Genomic DNA, 9,457 nt, shown 5'->3' with positions numbered 1-9,457 from the left:
ACTTGAAGGAAACCAGGAGCTGGAGACAAGGAGGGAGAGCTTTCCTGGCATGGGAGATGGTCAACAAAAATGAATGGACTGTGGAGATAGCATGTCCTGTGTGAGGAATCACAAGAAGGCCAGTGTTTCTGGACAATGGCGTGTATGGTAGAGAGCAAATGTGAGAAGACCAGAAAGAGTGGAAGGAGCCAGATTATGCCACAGTTCCTTCCTCTATAAAATGGGGTAATAGCACCCACCTCCCTGAATGAGATAATCATTGTAAAGCGTTTAACACATAATAGGCACTATGCAAATGTTAGCTGTTATCACTATTATTATGGTCATGGGTATAGGAAAGGGGTTGACCTTAATGAGGAGACTGCAGTGAAGGAGGAGAGGACAAACGATGATGTCCGAGGCATTGGAGATGTAAAGGTGGGGAAAGAGGGAGCTTAACGCTGACCAGTCTATATTGTCTGGGTTGAGTTTGAGGCAAAGTCCTCTTCTCAGAGGGTGGGCAAAGGGAGTGTTGTGTGAGTCCTAAAGAAAGAAGAGTGGGGAGAGGTATGGAAAGCCATTTGGGAAGGAGTAAAAGGACTGTAGGAGGACCTAGTGGAGATCAGGCAACAAATTTATAGTAGACCCAGTCAGTATGATTGTATGACTTCCTCCAGTTCTGTTCAGCTGTGCAAGCGAAGGAGGCCAAAGGCAGGAGTGCCCAGGGTCAGGCTCTAGCAAGATGTGAGCATAGCCACAGTGATGGAGCTGGATGATGAACAGGAGTCAGGAGGGAACTCAGTGCTAAGAAGGGCAGGAACAGAAGTAGGAGACTGTTGCTATCGCAGTAGGCTTAATTAAGGTCACAGAGGTCTGGACTGGGGCAGTGAATGTGCAGAAAAGATAGGAAGGGGTGGATCTGAGAGACATCATGGAAAAGTATTCAGCTGGATTAATCCATTATTGGTGATGCTTGAGGACAAAGGATGGTTGTGATGGGCGGGTGAAGAATAAAGTCAGAACTAGCAAGAATTTAATCCTAGGAGACAGAGAAAAGTACCATTTGTGCTGATGGGGATATTTATCCTCTCACAGGATCATAGAGGTGGGAGGGACCTTAGAGGTCACTATTGTGACCCCCTCATTTTACAGATGAGAAATCAGGCACTAAGAGGTTAAAAGTCCTGCCCAGAGTCATACAGACAGTATGTAAAAGAGTCAAGCCCAGGTCCTCTGGCTCCATGACCAATACCACACACCATGTCCTGCCACCTCCTACAGGATCTACCATCTCAGGAGGTAGCAAGTTCCTCACTATGGGAGATTAAGCAGAGGTGGTAGGACCACTTAGGGGTTTTTAGAGGGGGTTCATGTTTCAGGGAAGAACTGGATCAAGTGACCGCAAAGGTTTCTAAAGTTCTAGGATTCGTCCATTCCTTAGTCTTGTTCTGTCCTCTGGTCACATGAACCATCTACCAGGATATCACAAATCAACTACACCACAGCCTGGTTTCCTACGAACACTAACCTGGAGCTCAGGCAGTAGGGATATGCTCAACAAACTGAATGATGATAACCAAGATTCATAGCTTCCTGCAGCTGAGAAACAATCTCTTCAGGGTTCTTTTGGATTTCTCTAACAATGAAGGTTGACATGAGGGTACAGCTCTTGAACAAAAAATACATTTCTGTCCAAAGCACAGGGATAGGAGAAGAGTAAGAAGCCTCCATAGTTTCCCATGAATCATTTGGAGACATTTATGTATTATGTGTGTGTGTGTGTGTGAGTGTGTGTGAGTATATGTGTGTGTGTATCAAACACACTAGTTGTTAGTGATTATCGGTGACTTTGAGAAAGGCCTGCTCAGCAAGTTTCAGACGACACAAAGCTAGTGGACGGCTAATATAATGGATGAGGATTCATGATCCACAAAGATCTCAAATACAGCTATCCCTTCCACATTGCTGGAGTTAGGGGCACAGGCCCCTGCAGTCTGAAACATCTGTGTAAAACTTTTTTGGCCCTCCCTTTGTACCAAAGAAGTCTGAATTTTTTCTTCTTCTTTTATGAGGTGTTTACAGTACCTTACTGTAAAATTTGGGTTAAGTTTTGGTCATAGCCTCTGTCATCTGCTGGCCTTTGCATGTCATCAGCAGCTTCTGCAAAGCTCCCCAAAAATTCCCATTTAATTTCTTATGCTGACCTGCACTATATTGAAACCTCGATGGGGGAAGTTGTGATGTGGAAGAGATAAGTGTATATCGATAGCTATGTATTATACACACATACACACACACATATATAAATGTATCAAACACATTAGCTATTATAAGCTCAGCAAATCTGTAGATGACGCAAACCTAGTAGACAGCTAACATACTGGATGAGAGATGGGAGATCCAAAAAGATCACAAATAATGTGCTGAATCTATTAGGAACCTAATAGATACCACTATAAAGTGCTACACTTGGACTGCTGGTGAAATAAAGGGCCTGGATTGCAATTGTGGGGGCCCTATGATGGTAAGAATCACAATGTGGTAGCAAAAGAACTTTAATTGAATGGGGCTAAGACCCTGTTTGCAGCAGTAGGTGGAAGCCCCATAGAGACCTTGTGAATTGGCAGTTGGGGAAATCTTCCAGCATGACTGGCTCAATTTGAGTAGGGTTTCAACTAACTTAATTAGGGTGCTGCTTTATACAGAGCACTCCAGGGCATGCAAACAGTGGTTTTACAATCATTTCTTGGGGGGGGGGTACATATGCATGACACACTTTTTAAATTTAACTTGTATTATTAACATTTTCTCCTTAACCTTCCTAAATCTGGACAACCAGCAAAACAATCAATTAAGCCCTGATTTGTAATGTTTGCCAATTTCTGAGATGTAAATGTTCACTGAAAATATAACAAGTGCCTGTCCTGAGCTGGTTCGAGCTGGTTTCAGTGGACCCCTGTATGCAAAAACAGTCATGCATGAATCTAGTTGTGCATTACCAGGCTGGGCAGGTGTCACATATAATTCCATTGTCCTGGGTCAGAGAGGGCTTACTGCTTAGGGAAACTGAGAGGTGTCCTTTGTTCCACCTTGTCTTTCCAAATAAATTATTTGACAAATTCCCCGTTCCTTATACAACCCAAGTAGAGGGTGAGGAAGACATAGATAGATGGGAAGATACATACATACATACATACATACATACATACATACAGGCAACATAGATACCTTTATTAAGCACTGACTGTGTGCCAGGCACATATGCAAGCACTGGGGATACAAATAAGAAAAAAGGATAGTCTCTGACCTCGGAGGAAGACAGCACAAAACAGAACTGGAAAGCAAGGGGGGAGGGGAGTGTGAGAGGTACCTAGTGATTAGATGAAGGTTGGTGGACACTTGTCTCTTCTCAAAATGGAGGCTCCAGGATGAACTCCCCAATTGGAAAAAGGGCCCATCATGGCTGAGGGATATTCCATTGTCAAAGGCCACAGGGAATGATGGATATTCTAGGGTAAGGAGGCTTCAGGTGCTGAGGGAGCTTCCAGGGGGAGATTGTAGCTGAAGCATGGTGTTGAAGGCACCACCAGCAGGGGAATGAAACTTGTTCAGCCTGAGTCCTCCCCAAGACAGAGCCCGCCAATGGAACTCACTAATAGAAGAAGAGAACTGGGATGTCAGAGGGATGTTCCAAGGTGAGAATGGCAACTGAGGCATGATGTTGAAGTCCAGAAAATCAGAAACGCAGCCAAGAGGGAAAAATAGAAAAAGATAGATAGGCAGACAGAGCATTCATTAAACATTTACTTTGTGCAAACACTGTTAAGCATGGGGGATTTAAGAATAAGACAGTTCTTTCTCTTGAAGTGACTACATTCTGATAGGGGAAAACAAAATATAATGGAGAGTTAGAAAGAATGGGGGAAGAGGAGCAAAGTATGGAGGCAGAACAGAAACAGACAATAGCCAGGTGAATGAACAGGAATCTGTGGTATAAAAGGACCCAGTGTAGGGCCTGGCAGTATTTAATCTGGAGAAGAGAAGACAGGAAAAACATGAGAACCATGTTTGTGGACTTGAAAGGCTGTCATGGGGGAGGATGGAGTTTATTTCCCTTGGCCCCAACAGGGAGAACTAAAAGCAGCAAATGGAGGTTTCAAGCAAGTGACTCTGGGATTAATGTTAAGGAAATGTCCTGAAATTGGATTTATCCAAAAAGAGGAGGTAGGTGATGGTTTCCACCTCATTGGAGATATTCAAGGGAATGCTGGATGACCACTTATCAGCAGTGGCGTAGGAGGGGCACTTGTTCAAATATGGATTGTATTAGATATCCTGGGAGGTTTCTTCCAATCCTAGTATTCTGTGATTTCCCAGAGCTGCTCAAAATTATTATCATCATCATCACTAATAATATTATCTTATGTTATCATATGACATGATATGCAAGATTAATAATAATGATGGCACCCCACATTTACAGTATATAAAACACTTCACTCCAAACATTCTTTTGGAATAGGTTAAGTATGATTATTTCTATTATACAAATGAGAATAATGAAGCTCAAATAGGTTGTTAGTTTCCCAACATCATGCAACCAGGGAAGAATGCTGGATTTGAGGTCATCGGACCTGGGTTTGAACCCCAACTCCGCCATTTACTCCCTGTTTGGCCTTAGAAAAGTCATTTAACATCTCAGGGCCTCAGTTTCCTCATCAGTAAAACAAAGGAATTGGACCAGATGGCTTCTATGGTTCCTTCCAGTTCTAGATGCTATGATCCACAGATCTGTAAAACGAGGGAGTTAAAATAAATGACCTTTAAGATCCCCATTTTATTGTTGTTGAGTCATTTCAATCGTGTCCAACTCTTCGTGACTCCATTTGGGATTTTCTTGGCAGAGATACTGGAGCGGTTTGCCATTTCCTTGTCCAGCTCATTTGACAGATGAGGAAACTGAGGCAAACAGCGTTAAGTGACTTGCCCAGGGTCCCACAGCCAGTAAGTGTTTGAGGCCAGATTTGAACTCAGAAAGAGGAGTCTTCCTGACTTCAGGCCTGGAATTCTATCCATTGTGCCACCTAGATGCCTGAGATATCTAGGAAGGAAAAAAAGAAGGAGGGAGGGAAGGAAGGAAGGAAGGAAGAAAGGAAGGAAGGAAGGAAGGAAAGAAGGAAAGAAGGAAGAAAGGAAGGGAGAGAGGGAGGAAGGGAGGGAGGGAGGAAGGAAGGAAGGAAGGAAGAGAGGGAGGGAGGGAAAGAGGGAGGAAAGGAGAAAGGAAAGAAAGAAAGAAAGAAAGAAAGAAAGAAAGAAAGAAAGAAAGAAAGAAAGAGAAAGAAAGAAAGAAAGAAAGAAAGAAAGAAAGAAAGAAAGAAAGAAAGAAAGAAAGAAAGAAAGAAAGAAGAAAGGAAGGAAGGAAGGAAGGAAGGAAGGAAGGAAGGAAGGAAGGAAGGAAGGAAGAAAAGAAAGAAAGGAAGAAAGAAAGAAAAAGAAAGAAAGAAGAAAAGAAAGAGAAAGGGAAGGGAGGGAGGAAGGAAGGAAGAAGGGAATAAAGGAAAGAAAGAAAGAGAAAGAAAGAAAAAGGAAGGAAGGAAGAAAGGAGAGAAAGAGGGAGGGGGGAAGGTAGATAGATTCTATAAACCCCACTTACTCAACTTGTGACTATTACTTGTTTGATGTTCTTGCTTAATGTTTATTCAGCTGTCTACATACATGTTCACCTGGAAGGTCCTTTCCAAATCTAAATCCCATAAATTTTCTCTAAGTGGCAACACCAGGACCTGGACCACAACATCCTGAGGTCAATCCCAATGTTTCTTGTACTTCATGCACCTCCATTTGTCTTTTCTAGTCCTCCCTTTCACAACATAAGGATGCAGTGTGAAGCCCTGTACGGGAAGAAGTTTCCTATAATGAAGCACAGATATGGTGTGATGTGAGAATGAATGTACTAGTGATTAAATATTAGCAGAGATTCTGACTCAAGTGCCTCCCAGCAAGCAAACAGCCCTTCTCTGGAATTAAGCAATACTAGGGGAGGATTAAAACAGTTGCTCCACTTTCTGGAATAGTCTCAAGGAAAAAAAATTATTCCTCCTATTGTTTTCCTAAATATGGCAAATGTCTGCTTTGAAGGATTGCAGGGTATCACAGGAAGGCAGACTGTTTACAGATGATGAGGTTTGGCTATAGATGTCTTCTTTCTTTGGATAAAAAGGGTTTGGACTATAGCACAGAGAATGCCCACTTAAAAGAAGCTGGGGGAGAAAACAAACAAGATTCCACTCAAAAAAGAACCAACAAGCATCACTGAGGCTACGCTATGTGACAGGCTGTTAGCATGCTGAGGCATCAAGGTCTCTGTGTAGTTGGAGTGATGGATACTGGGAGGCAATGTGGTACAATGGACTTAGCATCAGAAGGTCTGGCTCCCACTTACCTGTCATGTCACAGATGATCTCGATGACGGAATAGCGGCAAAGCATCTTGCAAAGCTCTATATAAATGTTACCTATTGTTATTATGCACTCATGGGCAAGTCCAGCCACCTTGGAAACCGTTCTCTCCTCTGTAATCTGAAGACAACCCTTCTATTTTGGTGTAGTGCACTGGCTAGGTGAAACCTACAAACCAGTCTCAGAATAATGGTTTTAAATGCACCAAATAAAATCCATAAAATTACAAAGGAAACCAATTATACTGAAATACAGTGATCAAAATCATTTTTCCCATCCAAAAACCCCTGATCTACTTTGAAGGGCTGCCTTGATGATCATAACTTTATAGCTGGAAGGAAACTTAGAAGAAAATACAGCTCAATCAGCCCATTTTAAAGATAAGGAAGCTGAGGCCCAGAGATGAGAAGTGCTTTGTAAGTTCCTTGAGGACAGAGACTGTTGTTTGCCACTTTTTGTATCCTCAGGGCTTAACACAATGCCTGGCACATAGTAGGTGCTTAATAAAGGTTTATTGATGGATTAATTAATTTCCTGAGGATTTAAACCGAGGCCCTCTGGCTCCAAATCCCAGACATTAATAAATATAATAGTAATAATAATAGCATTTATATGCCCCTTTAAAAGTTTGCAAAAAACTTATCCTTATGTTAACTCACTTGATAGTGTTTGTAAAGCACTTTATAAAGTGGGGAGCACTATAGAAACAGAGGCTAGGGGCAGCTAGGTGGTGCAGTGAGTAGAGCGCTGGCCCTGGAGTCAAGAGGACCTGAGTTCAAATCAGACACTTGACACACTTACTAGATGTGTGATGTTGGGCAAGTCACTTAACCCCAATTGCCCTGCCTTCCCCGCTCAAAAAAATTAAAAAAAAGAAACAGAGGCTGTTCTTACTACTCCTAAATCCAAGAGTCCCAATGCAGTATATTTGGAATAAAAACTTAAGTGAGCTTTCCATCAACCATTTGAGCTGCCTCTTCTTTTTAAAATTTTCTCTTTTTTATTGCTATGAACTTGACAAACACCAACACACATGATTATTTCAATATACAAAGAGAACAGAAAAAGAGGATTGTACATGAAACTACAAATCCCTTATTATCTGCGACTTGTTTTGTAAGCGTCTAATCAACTTCACACAATCATTCCAAAACTCTCCTGCTTCTCTGTGCCTCTTTCTGAACTTTCTTACACTGTCTTCTGTAAATGTTTTAAGCGTTTCGTTGATACTCTCTTATTCATTTTTTTGCATCAACATTACTCCCCTTACTCCCTCCCAGCCTTTCTCTCCGCCTCCTTCTCCCTCAAAATCTCTCTTATAACAAGTAAGTATATTCATGAAAAAAAAAACTTTATTTGTCCATGTCTGAAAATGTCTGTCTCATTCTGCACCTCTAGTTCATCATGCCTGTCAATTGGCAGGAAGCATGATTCACCATCAGTATTCTGCAGTCAAAGGTTCCAGATTCCATACTTCACCCACTATGTTTTTTGCATTTAAAAGTATCGTCTGGGGGGGAGATGGGAGGGATGACCCTAGAATTCTGGATTCAAAAAGGTGAGCTTTTGTCTTAACTTGTTGGGAACCAGTTCTTGGTAGCACTTCTCACCCATCTCTAAAGCACAGTACCACAAACAAGTATAGCCATCCCCTACCCCTGTAACTCCCCTTTATGGGTTGTCTCCCCCAACCTCAGTAGAATGAAAGCTCCTTGAGGGCAGGAATTGTCTTGCTTGCTTGTATTTATATCCCAGATGTTTAGCACAGTGCCTGGCATATAGTAAATGCTTAATAAATGTTTTTTCCATTAACTCATTTACGAAGTATGGGGAGGGAGTGTTACACAGAGCAATTAGAAGACAGTGCCTCTCATAATCGAGCTGGAGGACACAAAGCATACAGACAAAATGCCTTGAGAAGAACAATCAGAAAGGATCCACAAGCCCTTTCTTTCTATTTAAGCAGCTTCTGAAAGCCCACTTCCACTTAGAAGCTTTCCTTGACTAATAAGAGGAAGAAGCAGGACTCATATTATCCTAAAACAACAACAAAAATTAAAACACACCTATAAGCCCTACTTACTCAGTTGTAGACATTTCTTGTTTGGTATGCTCGTTTAATGTCTGTTCAGCTATCTACATATGTTTGCCTCAATTGGTCTTATCTTTTCTGTGGTGGAAACCTCTAGGGATAGGGACAGAGACAAAGACAGGGTTTGGAATAGGGATAGGGGCAGGGAAAGAGATAGGGATAGGGACAGGGACAAAGATAAGGTTAGGGACAGGGACAAGCATAGGGATAGGGATGTAAACAGGGACAAGGATAGAAACATGGATGGGGAGAAAGGGATAGGGATAGGGACAGAGATAAGGATAGGGACAGGGAGAAAGACAGGGACAGAGACAGGGGTAGGGATTGAAACTAATTTCATCGGTACAGGGAACTTAATGCAGAAATTTCCTCTATCAATGCAGGATGCTACCTTCTCTGTAATTTACATTCTCAGAAAGTTGCCTAAGGTATTAAGAGGTTAAGTGACCTGCCCAGGGTCACCCAATCAGCATGATTCCCAGGTAGGACTTGAATCTGGATCTTCCTGGCTTCAGGCTAGTTCCCTAGTCACTATGTCACAAATACGGTCACTTTATAGAGTGTCTCACACAGCACCACACCAAGCGCCTAATCTGTTGTTGTTATTATGGTTAATGAAGTATTCAACAGTAGCCCTTTAAGGATATAAATATTCCAGGAGTGCCTGTTTCATAGAGACAAGAATTTCAGGTAGGAAAGGCCAGCCCGGGTCATACTTATGTTTCTTTAACAGGATGACTGTCTCACCCCAGACTCTGTATCATCATGTGGTATTATTCTTCCAACAGAAAAACCAAGAGCAAGACAGCCAGGAAAAGAGACAGCTTTCAAGCTGCATCTGGTGCTTTCCAGCTCTATCCACCCTTCTGTCGCTGTGGCTCAGCCTCAAGGAGGATTCCCACTCGCTGTGGCCTGCTTTGAAACCCCC

This window comes from Trichosurus vulpecula, chromosome 1 (assembly GCF_011100635.1).
Source record: "Trichosurus vulpecula isolate mTriVul1 chromosome 1, mTriVul1.pri, whole genome shotgun sequence".
Lineage (NCBI taxonomy): Eukaryota > Metazoa > Chordata > Mammalia > Diprotodontia > Phalangeridae > Trichosurus > Trichosurus vulpecula.
This window is presented reverse-complemented; position numbering follows the sequence as displayed.